Here is a 19,400-nt window from a genome sequence, read left to right on the forward strand (position 1 = left end):
TTTAAATAGTTTTTAATGTTAATTTATTAAATAGTTTAAATATTTTTCATTTTCTTTATTCAAACGAAATAAAAACAAAATTTTAAAAAACAAAACCAACCAAACAATGTAAAATACAACAACAAAAAAACAACATATCATAAAAAACCCCTGAAGAAGTCGTGAGTAGCGACGAAACGTTGGGTAAAAGATGGAATAAAGTTTTTTTTATTTGCATTTAAAATCAATTGACCAAAGTAGCCCGCATAACCAAATATAAATCTACATATATTCATTAAAAAAATTGGTCACATAAAACATACATATATAAAATAAGGAAGTTGGCGGTTATTTGTTAAGTATATTATTGTGAATCTCATGATGGTAAATGTCAGTCATATAGTTGGTATTATGCTTCGAGGCTGCATTTTTTGTATACAAAGTACTAATTTTTTAGGGAAAAAAATATTTTGACAAACGTTCTTTTTCAACTTTGGTAAGGTAAGGTAATGCATTTTACGCTTTTCAAGCACGTATAAAACTGACAGACTTGTTAGGGCCCCAATTTGTAAAAAAAAAAGTGGGCAAAACGGCGGAACTTAACATTAAAATAAGTGCATCTTCTGTTGCAGGTCATAATTTCGGTGTGTCTGTTAAAAAATCTGTGGAGAACTGAATTTATCACGGGAAACTAAAAATTACCAAGTATGAAAACACAAAAATATAATTATACAATTATACTATTCAAAATTTACCATAAATAGACAAAAAATGAAAAAAATGCACTAAAAAAAATAGACGCATTTTGAAGAATTCACTTTAAATCAGGGATTGGCTCCAAAAAGTCTGAATTTGGAAATGCCATTCTTTCATCAAAAACTTTGTTAGCAAAAGTACCCTTTGCATTGAGCTTGAAGAAGACAATTTTACCATGTTTATGGGAAGATAATACAGTATTTATCTCATAAAACAAAAATAAAAAATGTCAATTCAGTTTTTTTCAATTTTTGTTTTAAGAGGTAAGTACCTACTGTATTATCTTCCCATAAACATGGTAAAATTGTCTTCTTCAAGCTCAATGCAAAGGGTACTTTTGCTAACAAAGTTTTTGATGAAAGAATGGCATTTCCAAATTCAGACTTTTTGGAGCCAATCCCTGATTTAAAGTGAATTCTTCAAAATGCGTCTATTTTTTTAGTGCATTTTTTTCATTTTTTGTCTATTTATGGTAAATTTTGAGTAGTATAATTGTATAATTATATTTTTGTGTTTTCATACTTGGTAATTTTTAGTTTCCCGTGATAAATTCAGTTCTCCACAGATTTTTTAACAGACACACCGAAATTATGACCTGCAACAGAAGATGCTAATTTTAATGTTAAGTTCCGCCGTTTTGCCCAATTTTTTTTACAAATTGGGGCCCTAACAAGTCTTTCAGTTTTATACGTGCTTGAAACACGTAAAATGCATTACCTTACCTTACCAAAGCTGAAAAAGAACGATTGTCAAAATATTTTTTTCCCTAAAAAATTAGTAGGTACTTTGTATACAAAAAATGCAGCCTCGAAGCATAATACCAACTATATGACTGACATTTACCATCATGAGATTCACAATAATATACTTAATAAATAACCGTCAACTTCCTTATTTTATATTTAACCGTTACAGATTATTCTCATCAGTTAGAAAAATGTTCATTTTGTCAAAATACTTTTTCCGACTTTTGTATGTTGCGCGATTACTCAATCATTAGAAATATAACGAGATCAAAATGTTCACAAAATGTTTGTTTTTATTTTTTATTTTACTTCATAAGAAAATGAGATTTTTTTCAGATAAAACAATAATTATGATATTTTAAGTTATTTTTTGTCGCGTGTATAATTAAACGTACGAAACTCACCGCAATTATATTAGAAATATTTGTTCTGTCCCCACGAAAAAAAAAATATAATATAATATAAAATATAATATAACACTGATTAACAAGGGTTCTGTTGCCGAAACAAAAATATACTTTTCTGAAGGTTTTCGGTGTGCTGAACTCAAATTCGAAGTCAGAAAAAATTGATCAGCTCCCGTTTTTGAAATATTACCGTTAGAAAATGCAAAAAAAAAACGTTTTTTTGACTACTTCGGACCTTTTTCTTTAATATAAGGAACATTTTTAGAAGATATTTAGTAACGGTTTCTATAAGATCTATTTTCCTTCTTATCGAAAAAATTTAAACAGGTCTTGAAAGAAGGAAAACAGTTCGTATAGAAACCGTTACTAAATATGTTCTAACAAATTTCCTTATATAAAAGAATAAGGTCGGAAGTAGTCCCAAGTAGGATTTTCTAACGGTAATATTTCAAAAACGGGAGCTGATCAATTTTTCTGACTTCGGATTCGAGTTCAGCACACCGAAAACCTTCAGAAAAGTATATTTTTGCTCCGGCAACTGGTTTCATTTTGTTAACCAGTGTAATCTGAGTTTCGTAAAGTTAGTTAAAAGTACAAAATGATTGTTATTTTAATAAGGTTATTAAACTTTAAATTTTTCTTTTTATCGCTCGTTTATAAAGGTTAAGTCATTTTGATCTACACAATGTCAAAAAGTAAATTATCACTCTGATACAAACGCCGGAAAATAAGAATAACTTAAAAAAAATAACTTGTTCGTTTGGTTTTTTGTGTTATGTATTTATTCTTGTTTGAACCCAAACTCCACATTAGTAGATCTAAACACCCCTCTCGAAATTAAGTGTGTGTTTACGGTTACTCATCTCCTAACGCCTATTGTTTTTCCTTTTTTGTTTTTTTTTTTTTTGTTTACCTCGGCGCAATTGACTACCACGGTAGAGGTCTAGGTTTGTATTCCTCTACCACCTACAAAAAAAAATATTTTCTCCGGGGAACTGCCTCTTGCGCGGATCGGAAAAAACCTCCAATAGCATCATTGTTATGAAAAGTTTAATCTCTGCTTAGCCGTTCAGACACCACGGTAAATTGTAGCGCCCTTCCATTTTTGCAAATAAATAACACGAAAACAATATTATGCTTGAGAGTTGTTAGTCATTAGACCTCGCTCTTCCACGGGGTGCCGAGTCCAGCCACAAATTTACTTATTTTATTAAACCCAAAATGTTTCTTCTTTCTAACTTTTCTAATTACTTTTAATTGCTGATAACTTTAAGTTTGCAATATTATCTATTAAAAAATTAAATTCAATAAATTTTTAAATGTTTTTGCTCATGCAGCATGTCGATAGCAAAATTGTTAACGAAAAAGATCGATCGCCAAAACGAAAAATTTCGTGCACCAAAATAAATACATTTATATTAATGTAATTCTAGTTATTAATAACATTTTTGTTATTTGTTTCAAATAAGAGAAGTTGAAAATGGATGCATTATAATAAATTAATAATATTAACCCTCTGTAGGCACACCTCTTTTTTGTGAGGTGATAGGCACACGGGTGCGAATTGGGTTTATACTTTTTCATGTCGCTAGAACTTTTTTCGGTCACAATATTTTATAGACAATCAAGTATGAAATTGATGTAGAATATTCCGAGGAATTCGAATATTGTATTTACAATTCCGAAAAAAAAATTTTTCACCCTTATAAAGAGACTTTTTTGTGACCACTTTTTTGAAAAATCGTAATTTTTTTATTTTTGTCCTGCCAAATTCGCACCCGTGTGCCGACAGAGGGTTAATACCGCCACCTTCTCTACAAAAAATTCTTTACCGATCGCTTTCGAATTTTGACATAATATTCTATTTGCATTCCTTTAAGTTTTTTGATAAGTTTAAAGGTAGGGAAATTTTTGAGATTTGCCATGAAACCCAAACGAAAGATTTTTTTGCATAGAGAATATGCCAAACATGTTGAATTCAGCTTAGGATTTCTTAGGGAGGAAAAGAGATATTAAAAAAATTTAAACAGATTTTGAAAGAGTTTAGTTTTTTGAGAAACCGCCACAAATTTAATTATAACACAATATCACTCAAAAGGACATAACCTCAAAATCTGCTAAAAAAGGGTACTTTCTAACGGTAATTTCTCAAAACCTTATGTCCCTCGCCCTGATTTTTTATCATACTTTTTATATTTTAGCATATTCGGGATTGGCCTTAACAAAAGTGCTGAAAATGTCATTCTCAGAATTTTTTAGTAGGCCCTAAGTGAATCTCCAGAGAATTTTGTTTCCCTCAGAATTTTTTGTGCGATAATGAATCTCCAACCGAATTTTGTCCAGGGAACAAAAATATTATCTTCAATTTCCATTCTCACATTGAATAGCACTCCGCGGTATTATCATTCAACGTTTTCTGAAATCAAAACTCGTGAACGTCTTAGTTAAGACATAATCAATAGCCTGAAATCCTGGATTTATTCTTTTCTTCAAACTTCTAAAATTTTTCAACCCCTGAAACTTCGACACCCAAAATAATTTTTTTGTTTTTTTTTCCAACTTGGACGATGTGTCCACGCATAAAGATGAAATTTGCATAAAAAAGTCAATTTCGGAACCGACTTATTCCGTTCTTAAGCCTGAACTTCATCAAAACACAAAGTCGAAACAGTACAAAAAAGTACACAAAGCTCAAAATATAGAAATCACATGTATAATTTACCTGACATCTATTGGAAAAAAAATTACTAAAAAAGCTCTTTTATTTTTTGAAGTTTTATATTACAAATAAAAAAAATTTTAAAAAGTAAACAAAATACAGTCGACTCTATCTAAGTCGAATTTTCACAGGACACGAAAATCGGTTCGAGTTTATAGGAAATTCGAGTAAGAGGCATCTCTCTTCAACATTTTTGCTGCAGGCGGTTTCATTAAAAATGGTGAAAAAGTTCGATTTATTTGAAAAAAAAATATGTATTTGTCAAAAGAGCTTTTCTTCGAAAATGACAGGAACTATGTGATCGCAGAGCTTCCTTACGGAAAGGATATAAAGTATTGTTTAGAGTGTATTTGTTTTTGAAACTTTGTGAAAATTGAAAGCTTGGCCATGTTCAAGCTTTTTGACTCGAATACTTTTTTAAAATGAAAGAGAGATATACAAATAAGTTACTAGGGGGAACAAGAAAAAACATCGTGTTTACTTTTTTGTACTTTTCTGACTTTGTGTTTTGATGTAGTTCAGGCTTTACAAATGACGATTCAATTGTGCAAAAGCTATTTTTATAACCATTCAGAGACCCTTTCCTTTAACAGGTGAGTACACTTTATTTGCAACATAAATGTATGTAAATACATTTAAAAATTTTCACTTTTGTACTTTTACAATTATAAGCCAATGTAGTCAATGCTTAAATGCCAATATGTTATTTTTTAAAAACCATAAACAACGTGTTTCATAAAAAATATAAATTTTCACGTAGATAAAACGTTGCAACTTGCGAACAACCATCTTACTGCACTTTGTCCCTGGCTCAATGCATATGTGTTTGTGTAACTAACACTACTTTGTATAAATGAAACAAAAAAATGCCGCACTGGTTTCTTCAAACACCCATTCCTGTATTTCATATTCTTAGGATACATAAGTATCCAGAAATTTTTAGGATACCTTTGGATTTTTGTACTTGTCAACACAATGAGTGTGTTTCTTTATTTTTTCCGGATAAGGAATAGAATAGACCGGTGAGACAAAAAAATTTATCCAGAATATCAAGAACGCAAAAATAAAGAAACAGAAATAGCTTAGAAAGAATGTCAATCAGTGTTCAACTACATTTTTTAGCTTTAACACAAACATATGTTAAATCGTCTTTTATTATTTCTTATATTTCTATTTTCATGCATAAGTTGGAGAAATAAAAGCAATTAGAATAAAAATTTTTGTATTAATAAATTAATTTTTCCCACAGTTTGTATTTATTTATGTGCAAGAATTGCTTCAGAGGGAATTTTAATTTTGTTTTTGTTGAAAAAGTGACAGCTTCTCACTACACGTACCTACACACAACTGCGTAAGTGTGAAAGAATATTCCATAAATTCCAGGTTTGATTTGGAATATAAAGAATGCATTCCAAATATTCCGGAATGGATAAAGAAACAATACAAAATTTTATCCGGAATATTCCGAGGAATAAAGAACCGAAATAGGCATGTTCCACGTTTTTGGAACCGCGGAACCGATTGCATATGTGTTGGTATTTTCACCACGATTTCTCCTTCGACTTTGTGTTCATATTCATACACAAAAAGTTGTAAATTTGTGAGTAAAATGGCGTGTCCAAATGGAGAAATCAAACAGAACTCCGTTTTCTTGCTTGAAGGGTTGAAATTATGTCAGTAAGCAGTTTAGGGTGGTTTCGTGGATCGGTAATACAGTTTATCCCGGGGAGTTCACGGATTGAAATTTGATGCGGTTGCGGATCGAGTAAATTCCTGGGGAGTGAATCACTGCGTCTTGGGTAATAGGCATGAATGTCTTCTTTCATCTTTACCATACGTAATCTTTCTTGTCATAGCTTGTTTTGCATTCGCATGAAAATCCGCATTGGTTATTGCGGATGCGAATATTCGCAACATCCCTGATTAAAATGCATCATTACAAATTTTGTATTTCTCAATAATTTAATGAGGGTTATAAATGAGGGTTATAATAGGTTGAATTGAAGCTCATGATTTATAGAATATTTTAACTTAAAAAAATAGTTGATTCTAATGAAAACTTTTCTTAAAAAAAAATTTTATCAAAATTTAATATTTGAAGAAAAGTTGCAGTTGTGTGAAGTGTTGGATTTGAAAAAAATTGGATTCATGTGGAAACTTGTCCTACAAAATTATTTTACTCTCTTCCAAAATGACATTGAGCCCTCAGAGATCTCTTCTTGGTGGGACGCGCCTATTTAAAATCTTCGGACTCACATAGCTGTCAAAATGGGTCAGGATCGTGACTCGTGAAGCCAATGTGAACACCGTCAAAGAAAACTGAGAAATAAATCCAAAAACTTTTCGTCCCAGAAATCTCCAAAAAAAAGTGAGCGCTCATCTGAGATTTTCTGTCTCACTTAAAAAAATCTCTGAGCCTCTGAGATCCCACTTAGTGGGACGCACATAACGAAATGATAAGGTATTTGCGTCCCACCAAGTGAGATCTCTGAGCCTTCAGAGATTTTTTAATTCACTTTTTCTTCTGAGATTTCTGAGACGAAAATTTTTTGGATTCAATTTCTCAGTCTTCTTTCTCTTTTTTTTTATTTTTTTTTTGTAATTGTTTTAATGTTTGTTTTTTTGGTAGTGTGCAGTTATACAAGTGCTAAAACCATGAAAATTTTAATGAAAATTTAAAGAATATAGGGGTGTGTTTTTGGCATCGCTATCTGCAGCCAAATTCGATTTCCCAAAAAAACGTATCCGCAGTTGCCCATCCGCAGCTGTCTAGCTGTCAGATAATAATACAAAAACAAAAAAATCGAATTTTTTTCAAGATTATTTTTGAGTAGTTTTTACGCATAATTAATTTATTTTTTTAACGTTAGAAATAAAACAGACCAAATTAAATTGCTTAAAATGGATTTTCCTGATTTTCAATTAGTACAATCATCTGCATTTGTTCAAAGTTTGATTTTTTATTTTAGTTTTGCTTTCGGATAAGTTTTTGACATATTGGGGTATGTTCGAAGATTAGGGGTCAGTCGTCGTTCATGAAATGGAAGTTTTTATTGGTGGCCTGTTTATATGAAGGGTCGAAAGATCGAAATTGAAATTCGTTTGTGAAATGTGGAAGAATTGTTTTAATTTTAACAATATGGATCAAAATTTGTATTAACTACTCGCACAATGACCATTTTTTGCAAAAAGTGGGAAATTTACAAAAGTAAATTTTTTGTTTTCTTTCTAGACATCAAGAAATAAGTTTTCTGAATCATTGTATATAAATATTTAACTTATGTCCATTTCTAATTATTGCTTTTGAAATTTGTGTCTTAGATTTTGTCTGGTAAATAGTAGATGAAATCTAGTTTTGTATCTTATTGTTTGCGAAATGTGTTCATATAAACTTAACTTTTTAAAATAAAACAATAACAAATGTTCATCAAATGTCAAACAGAGAAGTGTGTTTGAAGTGCTTGTACCTGTGTGAATCTTAATAAAAATCGAGATTCAGATTTTTGAATCTCGAATCGATATTTTTGAATCTCAAGCCTTAAATAGATCATGAAATCTGAGATTTTCCACTTTTTCCTCACTTTACCACCTCTTTTAGCTATGAGATTCACAAATTTGAAAAAAGTTAACATTTTCAAGCTCATTTTGTGCCAGTTTCTGCACACCAAAACTAAAAGCAATGATGCAGACAACTTATTTCTTGATGTCAAAAACAATTTTTTTTTGTTTTTTTTTTTTTTTGTTCAAATATAAATGACGCTAGAAAGAAAAAAAATACTTTTGTAAATCCCACTTTTTGCAAAAAGTGGCCGTTGTAGTTATACCTTAAATCTCGCAAATAGAAAACGATATTAAAGAAGAAAAATATTAAACACCGTACAACAATTATGTGCGACTTGTTCCTTGATTTTATTTCACTAAAAAGAATTTAAAGATTGAGTAGGTTAAGTTTCAATCAACGGTAAATATGTATATATGTAAATGAAATGTAGAAATAATTTTATGTGTGCGTTCCAATATTAATTCAAAATAAACTTAAATAAAAAAACCCTCTTTAAGTGCGTTGCAAATTGCACTCTGCGAACATAGCCTCGAGACTCTTAATTTATCCGATTATCCGAAATTTTCTCCGATCGAGTATCGATACTCGAAAAAATGTCAATTTCTTATCCGCAGCCAGATTTAAGTTTTAGTTTTATCCGCAGCTGGGTGTTGTATTTGTAATACATGGAAGTTCCCACTTCAGATACGGATAGTTGTGCCAAAAAAACACGCCTTATGTTATTAATTTGAGCTTACTTCACGAAATAACTTATTTTGAAATAATTTTGTATCTAAATTTAAAATTTGAAGAAAAGTTGCAATTGTGTGAAGTTGCAGTTGAAGTGTTGGATTTGAAAAAAAAAATTGGATTCATGTGATAAACTTGTTTTTCTTTCAAAATGACATTGAGCCCTCAGAGAATTTTTCTTGGTGGGGCGCACCTATTGATAGAAATTGAGTGATTGATTAAAAAGTTTCAAAATGCAACAATTTGATAGTCATCGTACATTGCATTTAGGTACGATGTTGTGACGTCATAATGTTACATTTCGTAACTTTTACAGATGATTTTTATGGAATTCTGAAAGTCGTTTTTTTTTGTTTTTTTATATCTCGTTTAGAACGTATACCTCCCATACAAAAAAATACGATATTGCGAATTTCTCGAAAACGGCTCTAACGATTTTGATTAAACTTTGTATATGTTATATTTAAAGCAGTGGCAATAAAACTGCATTTTTATTTTTTCTCAAAAAAGTCAAATAACAAAAAAAAAAATTTTTCATTTAACAAAATTTTGCCCTGAATGTCGGCCCTTCCCCAATATCAATTTTTTTTTTAAATTTAGAACCAACTTTAAAAATCTACAAGTATACTAACATAAAAGTGCTTTGAACTGCAAGAGCAAGTACGTGCGACCCCAGTCGTGCATTTTATTTCATTTAGGAACGATGAAAGTTAACTTTTGCTAACAATATTCAACATATCGGCGCATAAAAGAACGTACTTCAGCTGATTCTCGTTTTCTTGCTTCTCTAAAAACTTTTGATTTTAATCACTTTCGGTTTCACTGATAAAATCTAACTTTTATTGGTTGAGTCGGACGGGGTTAGTGTTCGCAGAGGGGAAGTGTACGCATAGTAAATTTCTCGCAAATGACAATAATTATTAAGTATTTGTAAATGCACAATTAAACAGGTATATGTCCTTTGATTGGGTCATTGGTTGCCGCACTTTACTTTTGTTTGTTTTGTGAAGCCAAACATAAAAAAAGCTAAGTTTTTCTAAAATATTTCTCTATTTTAAAAACGTGTAAGTGTTCAGTGATTTTATTTAAAAACATTGAGTGCTAATTATTTAATGAATATATTACATAAACATTGTATTTGAGTGAAAATTTTATTCGATTTGTTGCTAATTTGTTCAAAATAAACAAACAAATCTATTTACATTCAAAACTATATGAAATTCGATTTTGCGGTTTCTATATGAAATAAACAATTTATTTTTTTAAATTACTAATAATAAAACCTTGTAAAATAAATGTCAAATTGCGTTCCTACAGTAATTTATTAATTCCAATCATAGCAATTTTTCAATGATCGCTTTAACTGACTTGTCAAAAACCACTTCACTGGTTTGTTTCAGTGATGAATTTCAATAATACTTATAAAAGACCCCTAATGTATCTTTTTTGTCGAAAAAAAGAAAATAAACTTAACAAAGAAAATAATAGAAAAAAAAATGCATTATGTGTAGTGAAGCAAAATGTGTAATATCATTGTGACAAAGAATGTTCGTATCTTACGGCCATATTATTCACTAGTTTAAAAAATACATAATGTCAAATGTCAAAAGCAAATCCAATTCCATAATATTCACTACTTAAATCCAATTTTTTAAATCCAATCTCGTTATTCCAAACAAATATAAACTGCTCTCTGGAGGTATGTTTAACTTTATAAATTCAGATGTAAAATTAATTTTCACAGTGTTCAGTTGTTTTATCAAGTATTTTGAATAGGAAAAATAAAAATAGATGCAAATTATACAAAATTTATTGAAAAGTCACATAATTTTTTTGAGAAAATAATATGAACATAAAATTGAATCCAGATTTAATGGATTCAATTTAAAATTAACTTTAATCCAAACTAAATCCAGAGTGAATAATATGGCCGTTATTGAGTGTACAATCTTTATAGATTTTAAGATATACGCATAATGTGTACACATAAAATATTATGTAGCCAGTCTTGGACATACACGTCAGTCCTGAATTCACACAGGTATTAAGAAAATGTATAAATTGTAAGCCTTAAAATAAAAATGGTATGATTCACAAACCACATTGTATTGACATTTGACGACTGCAGTTTTTGTTTTTACAATTATTTTTTGAGCTGGCATTTGTAAAATAAAACTTGAGTTTTCGAGGTTTTTATGAACCATTATCTTTGAAAACTTCAAATTTATTAAAAAGCAAGTTTTATTTAAAAAAATATTTATTTGAACTTGTTTCTATTAAATTGTTTTATATAAGAGCAGAAACCAAACTTTTCAGTAAAATAAACATTTTAACTATTTCGAAACATTAAACTGATTTCTTGTAACTGAGACTTGACTCGGCATTATAAAATTGCCTTATTATTCATTACATGGCACAGGAAAAGCACTACCATATTGGAATTGGAGCATCTTAAAGTTTTCAAATGAATGATTATATTAAAAGAATATTTAAGAATAAATGACACGATGAATGCAAATGCACACGTGCCCGATTTACAAATTTTTATTTCAAATTTTCAAGTTTTACGCAAACGGTACTCACCTTAATTAATCTTTTTAATTCTAAACGAAATACGGGTTGATAGTCTAATAACAATAACAATGTGAATTATTTTGCAATTTTAGGTTTACAAATTCTAACATGCGAAGACTTTTCTTTAAATGAGAAAAAAAAATTATTTAAAAAGAAAAACAAATCCTGCGAATAAAAATAACCACACCATAAGCCACAGACAAATAACTACCAGAACTTTAGCTGTCAAATGTTTTGTCCAATAGGGAAATTCCAAAAACTATCTTTGTCTCTTTCTTTTCTAATTTGACATTTCTGGGCAGGGACCCTTCAAGCAAGAAAACGGAGTTCAGAAAAGACACTCCGACCTCCGACCGAGAAAAACGGGGTTGCACTCACACACTTGCAACTTTTTGTGTATGAACCCAAAGTCGAAGGAGAAATCGTGCTGAAAAAACCAATACATATAAAATGGGCTCCGCGGTGATTATAATTTCCATACTGATTTGAGCCGACTTCGGGCCCGTTTCTGAGCCTAAGTCGGACTCAGCTCCGCTTGAGGTGGAGCGGATTCGGACCGAGGTCGGACTTGTTTGCTTGAAGGGGAAAAGGTAAACAAAAAACATATGGTCACACACCCTTAAAATAAACACTGTATGTGTTCGAAATCATTTAACCACAAAAAATTGTATATTTCGGAATTGTTTTCAAAGTTTTAGTTGTTATTTCCGATTAATTAAACAAAAACATTAATTTTACATATTTATTTTGGAAAACACAAACCAAATTCACTAATTAAAACTCAATCACAATTCGCGCCTTCTAATGGGCAATCTGTCTTTGTCTTTTTCCTTTCTATCATAACTGTTTATAAAAGAAGTACAAGAAAAAACCAACCAATCAAATCAAAGCAATTCTGAGGAAAACAAAAGCGTACATGCATAATACACGGCACTTTTCCTCAGAATTGAAATGTCAAAAGTTCTTTTTCCGTTTTTTGTTTTTTTTCTTCGACACTGACGTTTGGCTTAAAAGCCCAATTGTGTGTTTATGTCTCTTAGAGGATAATGAAGAGTAAGGGAGAAAGAAAGTTCGAAAAAAAGGGATGGAAGATTTTTACCCTGTGAGTCTCCGGTAAAAAATTTTGACACTCATTTTGACGTTTCTCTTTGATCTTGTTAATTTTTTTGCTATTTTGCTTTAATTGATTTCGTCGGTGGCAGAGTTCGCTTCGTCGGATGTATATTATTTAGGTGTATAGTAATTTTTTTAAAATTTATTTAAATGTTTTTGTTGCACGTAGAGCCCCCTGGAGTTGTTTTTTGTATATTTTGGTGCTTATTTTGGAATAAAAATACATACGAAAACGAGAACAAAATAAAACAAAAACAAATAGCGGTCAAATTTTGTTGAAAATGTTGAAAAAAAAAGTGGAAAAAGAAACGTCAAAAAAGAGTCTCAGAATTTCGACCCACCACTCTCTGGTCGGATAATTTTTGTTTCATCTTTTTTCTCTTTTGCAATCATTATGTTTGAAAAGAGGCGCGCCTCTTGAGGCTTCGTGTAATAGCTGACTAATATTATTATTTGAATTGAAAAAGAACCCATTTTTTATTTTCACATGCCCCGGCCAGGAATCGATCCCACGTACCTCTGCATACCAAGCCAGCAGTGGCGAGGCGTCGATAATTTCAAAAGGGAAGTCGACAAAAATTAATTATCTACAAAAGAAAATTGTAACTATCTACCTGAAATTAAACTAAACATAGGCAAGAGATTTTGTATTTGCATAGGTAATTCATCCCAATAACGTTTAAAGCCAAAAAAAAAAGAAATTTTCACCAGAATCCATTGCACTTCCTCAAAAAATATAAAGTATTGACAGAACCAACATAATAAAAAAATAAGGCATTCGAAAACATTTATTAAACAATTTTATTTAACAGAAACTCCACGCATAATGTTTGCAACAAATATTAATAAATAAATAAATAACTAACATTGATGTTGATTATCTTAACCGCAAAAATTGGATTTTATTGTCTCTTTCCCAGGACAAATCAAATACTAAATATTATTCAGTATTCTTCAAGAACTCTTAATGAAATAGGTATTCAAATGAAGAACCATCATTTAGTGTTTTTCATGCACCGAAATACCTATAAAATTAGAAAGAAAAATGTCAAACAGGATATTTTTTCGTAGGTACCTATCAAGTATTTTTTCTTTTTAAATTCACTACAATTTTCTTAAGCTCTAAAAATCAACCTGAACCCGCAAATTGATGGATCGAATTTTTAGGTTATCTAACGACAAAAAATTGCGTGAAAGATTCATGTCGTGGCTCAAGGAAACACATAATATTGTTCTATATTTTTATTTGCTTACCTCTTAAACAATATTTTCAAACAGTAACAGTCAATCTCCCCTTTAGATACATACAATACTCCCCAAATAAGTCGATTAAAACCGTCTTATTCTGTTCGTATAACAAACTGAATTTTTCAAGCAGAAACCTATGACTACGACCTTCCTGTGCATACATTTCTCTGTTTGAATATTCCGCTGCTGCTTGTGCTTATTAAATATATTTTGAGATACACATAAATTTTCTTCAAAATAAGACGATAGAAACCGTGTTATTATTTTGCATAAGAGAGCGTGCGTAAAACAGAGAGGAGTCAAACAAAGTAACTTATAAGGGAAAAAAGGAAAAGAAAACAAATTTGTTATATCCAGCGATAAGACGTCTTTTTTCGTGTTGCCTTTCTGTTTGTTGGCTGTCGCTGCGCTGTAGCTTTGATGATTAGGTGTGTATTTATGCGGAATATTGAAAAAATAAAGGCAGACTATTGTGTGTATGCGCATATAGTTCAATTGAATGAGTTATAGAATTATAGAAGGTAAGACGGAAGGAATCGTCTTATATGGACTCCTCGCCACTGCAAGCCAGCACCTTGCCACTAGACCATGCTCGAACATTTAAAATGAGTGGAAAATTGGGCTTTTAAGCAATTTGTCTTTTTCCTTTCTATCATAACTGTTTTTTAAAGAAGTACAAGAAAAAACCAACCAATCAAATCATATCAATTCTGAGGAAAACAAACGCATACATGCATAATAAATAAACACATGCATGCACAGGCCATATACATATACGCCACTCTTTTCCTCAGAATTGAAATGTCAGAAGTTTTTTTTCTGTTTTTTTTTTTTTCTTCGACACTGACGTTTGGCTTAAAAGTCCAATAGGGAGCTAATTGAAACCTCACATTGAAATGCAATGTTTTTTCTGATGCGTTACAAACATTGCAAATCTGTAGGATAAAAACTTTGCATACTTATACGTGCAAAACATTGCATACTCACAAGATGAAAACATTGCATACTTACAAGAACGTCTTGGAACAGGTCTTAGCCTTCTGTCACTTGAAAATACAAGGCTTCCTTAGAACGGTTCAAACAGGTTTTATAAAGGCCTTCTTTGAGTGATATTAACAAGGCTTCTTCTAAACACTTCTAGATAGCCTAAGGAGACCACATTTTTTCCAAAATGGTTGACTTGCGTAAGTAAGCCTTAAACTAAACGTATACAAACTATTGCTTGACGATTCGAACGAAACTGACCTTATGCAAGACAAAATTGTTACTTGGGAAGCACTTCCCAACATCATTATACTGTGACACTATACAATGGTTACAGAGAATTTTTCATCGGACCTAAAATCCCACTATAAGAGACCCCTTAGAATATTCTTAGAAGAATTATATCAGCGTTTACTGTTAGTTTCTTGCCGTAAGTAGTATAGCAGTTTTATAGGTGCGAATAGCACTTTGGGATCCAAACTCAGAAGCAAAATTGTTAGTTATAAGCCTAGTACACAGATCAGAAAAAAATTTTTTTCTCATACAAATTTCTTCTCGGGACAAATTTTGTCTTGAATATTTTTTCAAGCAGTACGCAGTTTACGTGCAAAATTTAAATATTTGGAGCCGCTGTAAAGAAAAAGTATCCACTTAATTTTGCGTGGACAAATAATGTTCGAAGAATTTTTTGCCGGCAAAATAGTGACAAGGAAAAAAATGCAAAAAAATACAAAAGAATAAATACAATGTAATTCCACAAATTATTATCTTGAAAAATTGAAAATGTACGAATTGGTTGTTTGTGTTTTTATTTTTTATATTTGTATGTTGTTCACAGCTGTGAAATATGAATTAGTGTTCGAAGACTGAATTAAAAACTGTCACTATGGTATTTTTGATCGTGATGAGGTGTTAACTTATCGATAAAAATAAAAAAAAAGTATGTGAAATTGAGAATTTCTTACATTTGAATATTAGAATACTTATTTTTATATGTATTTTGTTAGCTGGTTTTTTTTCAAAAAAATAATTAATTGAATATTAGAAAAACCATTTTTGATGATCATTTTGATTTACGTTGAAAGAATTTTGAACAAAGTAGTGCCAAAAAAAAGTCCCCTTAAATCCATTTTAACCACTGATCTCTACAATACACTGGATAGTGGATTTCATTCAAATTATACTAAAGTTTTAACGCAAATTTTCAAACATTTAAACCCTTCTCAAAATCTACTTTAAAACGGAGGTCGGATCTAAAAAAAAAGAGAGTCTACTCTTTGATATTTTCGAACAACTTAAAGCATACTTTATCGTTAACCAGGTCGTCTATCTTTAAAAGCAGCAAAACGCTTGTTTATCTTTTTAAAAATTTGAAGCATGCTTTTATTTGTTGATGTTTATCAATGAAAGGCAGTTTTGGTTTAAGAAGTGAAAAATATTTTTTTAAATAAATTCTTCTTATAATTGAACACATAATAGAATAAAAATGCTTCAGATCAACTTCGCACATTTTATCCAATATGCAATTGCTTATTTGAAGCCAAAGTCAGTGATTTTTTTTCAGTAATACTTTATAAAAAAAAAATAAAAATCACTTAAACTTTCTTTTAAATAATTTTGTTTAGCAAATTGTTTATTTATTGTTTTTTTTTTTTTTTGTGAGGGTTCGTTTGACTTACTTTTCTGTCAATTTTAGGTGTGTTTAACAACAAATTTGCTCACGTTACGTTACATGTCTACTCTAGTTAGAGGAGTAGGTAGTTTAAACTGTTTTACGGCCATATTATTCACTCTGGATTTAGTTTGGATTAAAATTAATTTTAAATCCAATCACTTACGGCCATATTATTCACTAGTTTAAAAATACATCTTAATGTAAAGAATGTCAAAATCTCAAAAATAAATCCAATTCCATAATATTCACTACTTAAATCCAATCTTAAATCCAATTTTTTAAATCCAATCTCGTTAAATCCAAACAAATTTAAACTGCTCTCTGGAGGTCTTTTTAACTTTATAAATCCAGATGTAAAATTCATTTTGACAGTGTTCAGTTGTTTTTTCAAGTATTTTGTGAAGAAAAAATAAAGATAAATGCAAATTATACAAAATTTATTGAATAATGACATAATATTTTTTGAGTGAATAATATGAACAAAATATTAAATCCTTGGATTTATTAAATTCAGTTTTTAGTGATTGGATTTAAAATAACCTTTAATCCAAACTAAATCCAGAGTGAATAATATGGCCGTTAAGATCTGAATTTCATATATCCAAGGTTTTAATTTTTTGTTCATATTATTCACTAAAAAATAATGTGACTATTCAATCAATTTTGTATAATTTTTGCAAATGAACACTGTGAAAATGAATTTTAAATCTGGATTTACAAAAATAAACAGACCTCCAGTTTTCATAAAAAAAATTTTGGTGAAAGGGTGTTTTTTTTTCGAAGAGACAGTAAAATCTGCAATTGGTCCCAAAAAGCCAATGATTCACGTATTGAGTATTTAATGAGTTTCGTAAGGGTAAATGGTACCATTGATTTTATCGGACTTATCGCGGATTTTCCCCTATTTCCTAAGAAAACACCCTTTAAGACTGGGTTCCCTTTTTCAGCGAAGTCAGATCTCATGTAAAAGCATTTGTGTGTATTAGTGAATGTGTTTTGCTCTCTCGCCATCGAATTCTCTGGTTTTGTACTCTCAGGATGTTGGTTATGGTTTTCATTCATTGTCTCTTTGTGAGATCGCCATCGCAGGAAAAAAATGCAAAAAAATACAAAAGAATAAATACAATGTAATTCCACAAATTATTATCTTGAAAAATTGAAAATGTACGAATTGGTTGTTTGTGTTTTTATTTTTTATATTTGTATGTTGTTCACAGCTGTGAAATATGAATTAGTGTTCGAAGACTGAATTAAAAACTGTCACTATGGTATTTTTGATCGTGATGAGGTGTTAACTTATCGATAAAAATAAAAAAAAAGTATGTGAAATTGAGAATTTCTTACATTTGAATATTAGAATACTTATTTTTATATGTATTTTGTTAGCTGGTTTTTTTTCAAAAAAATAATTAATTGAATATTAGAAAAACCATTTTTGATGATCATTTTGATTTACGTTGAAAGAATTTTGAACAAAGTAGTGCCAAAAAAAAGTCCCCTTAAATCCATTTTAACCACTGATCTCTACTATACACTGGATAGTGGATTTCATCCAAATTATACTAAAGTTTTAACGCAAATTTTCAAACATTTAAACCCTTCTCAAAATCTACTTTAAAACGGAGGTCGGATCTAAAAAAAAAGAGAGTCTACTCTTTGATATTTTCGAACAACTTAAAGCATACTTTATCGTTAACCAGGTCGTCTATCTTTAAAAGCAGCAAAACGCTTGTTTATCTTTTTAAAAATTTGAAGCATGCTTTTATTTGTTGATGTTTATCAATGAAAGGCAGTTTTGGTTTAAGAAGTGAAAAATATTTTTTTAAATAAATTCTTCTTATAATTGAACACATAATAGAATAAAAATGCTTCAGATCAACTTCGCACATTTTATCCAATATGCAATTGCTTATTTGAAGCCAAAGTCAGTGATTTTTTTTCAGTAATACTTTATAAAAAAAAAATAAAAATCACTTAAACTTTCTTTTAAATAATTTTGTTTAGCAAATTGTTTATTTATTGTTTTTTTTTTTTTTGTGAGGGTTCGTTTGACTTACTTTTCTGTCAATTTTAGGTGTGTTTAACAACAAATTTGCTCACGTTACGTTACATGTCTACTCTAGTTAGAGGAGTAGGTAGTTTAAACTGTTTTACGGCCATATTATTCACTCTGGATTTAGTTTGGATTAAAATTAATTTTAAATCCAATCACTTACGGCCATATTATTCACTAGTTTAAAAATACATCTTAATGTAAAGAATGTCAAAATCTCAAAAATAAATCCAATTCCATAATATTCACTACTTAAATCCAATCTTAAATCCAATTTTTTAAATCCAATCTCGTTAAATCCAAACAAATTTAAACTGCTCTCTGGAGGTCTTTTTAACTTTATAAATCCAGATGTAAAATTCATTTTGACAGTGTTCAGTTGTTTTTTCAAGTATTTTGTGAAGAAAAAATAAAGATAAATGCAAATTATACAAAATTTATTGAATAATGACATAATATTTTTTGAGTGAATAATATGAACAAAATATTAAATCCTTGGATTTATTAAATTCAGTTTTTAGTGATTGGATTTAAAATAACCTTTAATCCAAACTAAATCCAGAGTGAATAATATGGCCGTTAAGATCTGAATTTCATATATCCAAGGTTTTAATTTTTTGTTCATATTATTCACTAAAAAATAATGTGACTATTCAATCAATTTTGTATAATTTTTGCAAATGAACACTGTGAAAATGAATTTTAAATCTGGATTTACAAAAATAAACAGACCTCCAGTTTTCATAAAAAAAATTTTGGTGAAAGGGTGTTTTTTTTTCGAAGAGACAGTAAAATCTGCAATTGGTCCCAAAAAGCCAATGATTCACGTATTGAGTATTTAATGAGTTTCGTAAG

At 30.0% G+C, this 19,400-nt stretch overlaps 1 protein-coding gene across 4 annotated transcripts in view; it reads right to left on the minus strand.

Moving 5' to 3' along the window:
• Positions 1–19,400, minus strand: part of LOC129907646 (calcium-transporting ATPase sarcoplasmic/endoplasmic reticulum type) — a 146,549-nt gene that overhangs the window by 77,293 nt on the left and 49,856 nt on the right. Inside the window, exon 1 of one of the 4 annotated variants that reach the window (XM_055983938.1) lies at positions 11,482–11,656. The exons of the other annotated variants lie outside the window; for them this stretch is intronic. The gene's annotated coding sequence lies outside the window, so the exon portion shown is untranslated. Of the gene's footprint in view, positions 1–11,481; positions 11,657–19,400 lie in introns of those variants that run through there. 4 annotated transcript variants of the gene reach the window in all.

The sequence above is a fragment of the Episyrphus balteatus genome, chromosome 1, assembly GCF_945859705.1.
Source record: "Episyrphus balteatus chromosome 1, idEpiBalt1.1, whole genome shotgun sequence".
Classification (NCBI taxonomy): Eukaryota; Metazoa; Arthropoda; class Insecta; order Diptera; family Syrphidae; genus Episyrphus; species Episyrphus balteatus.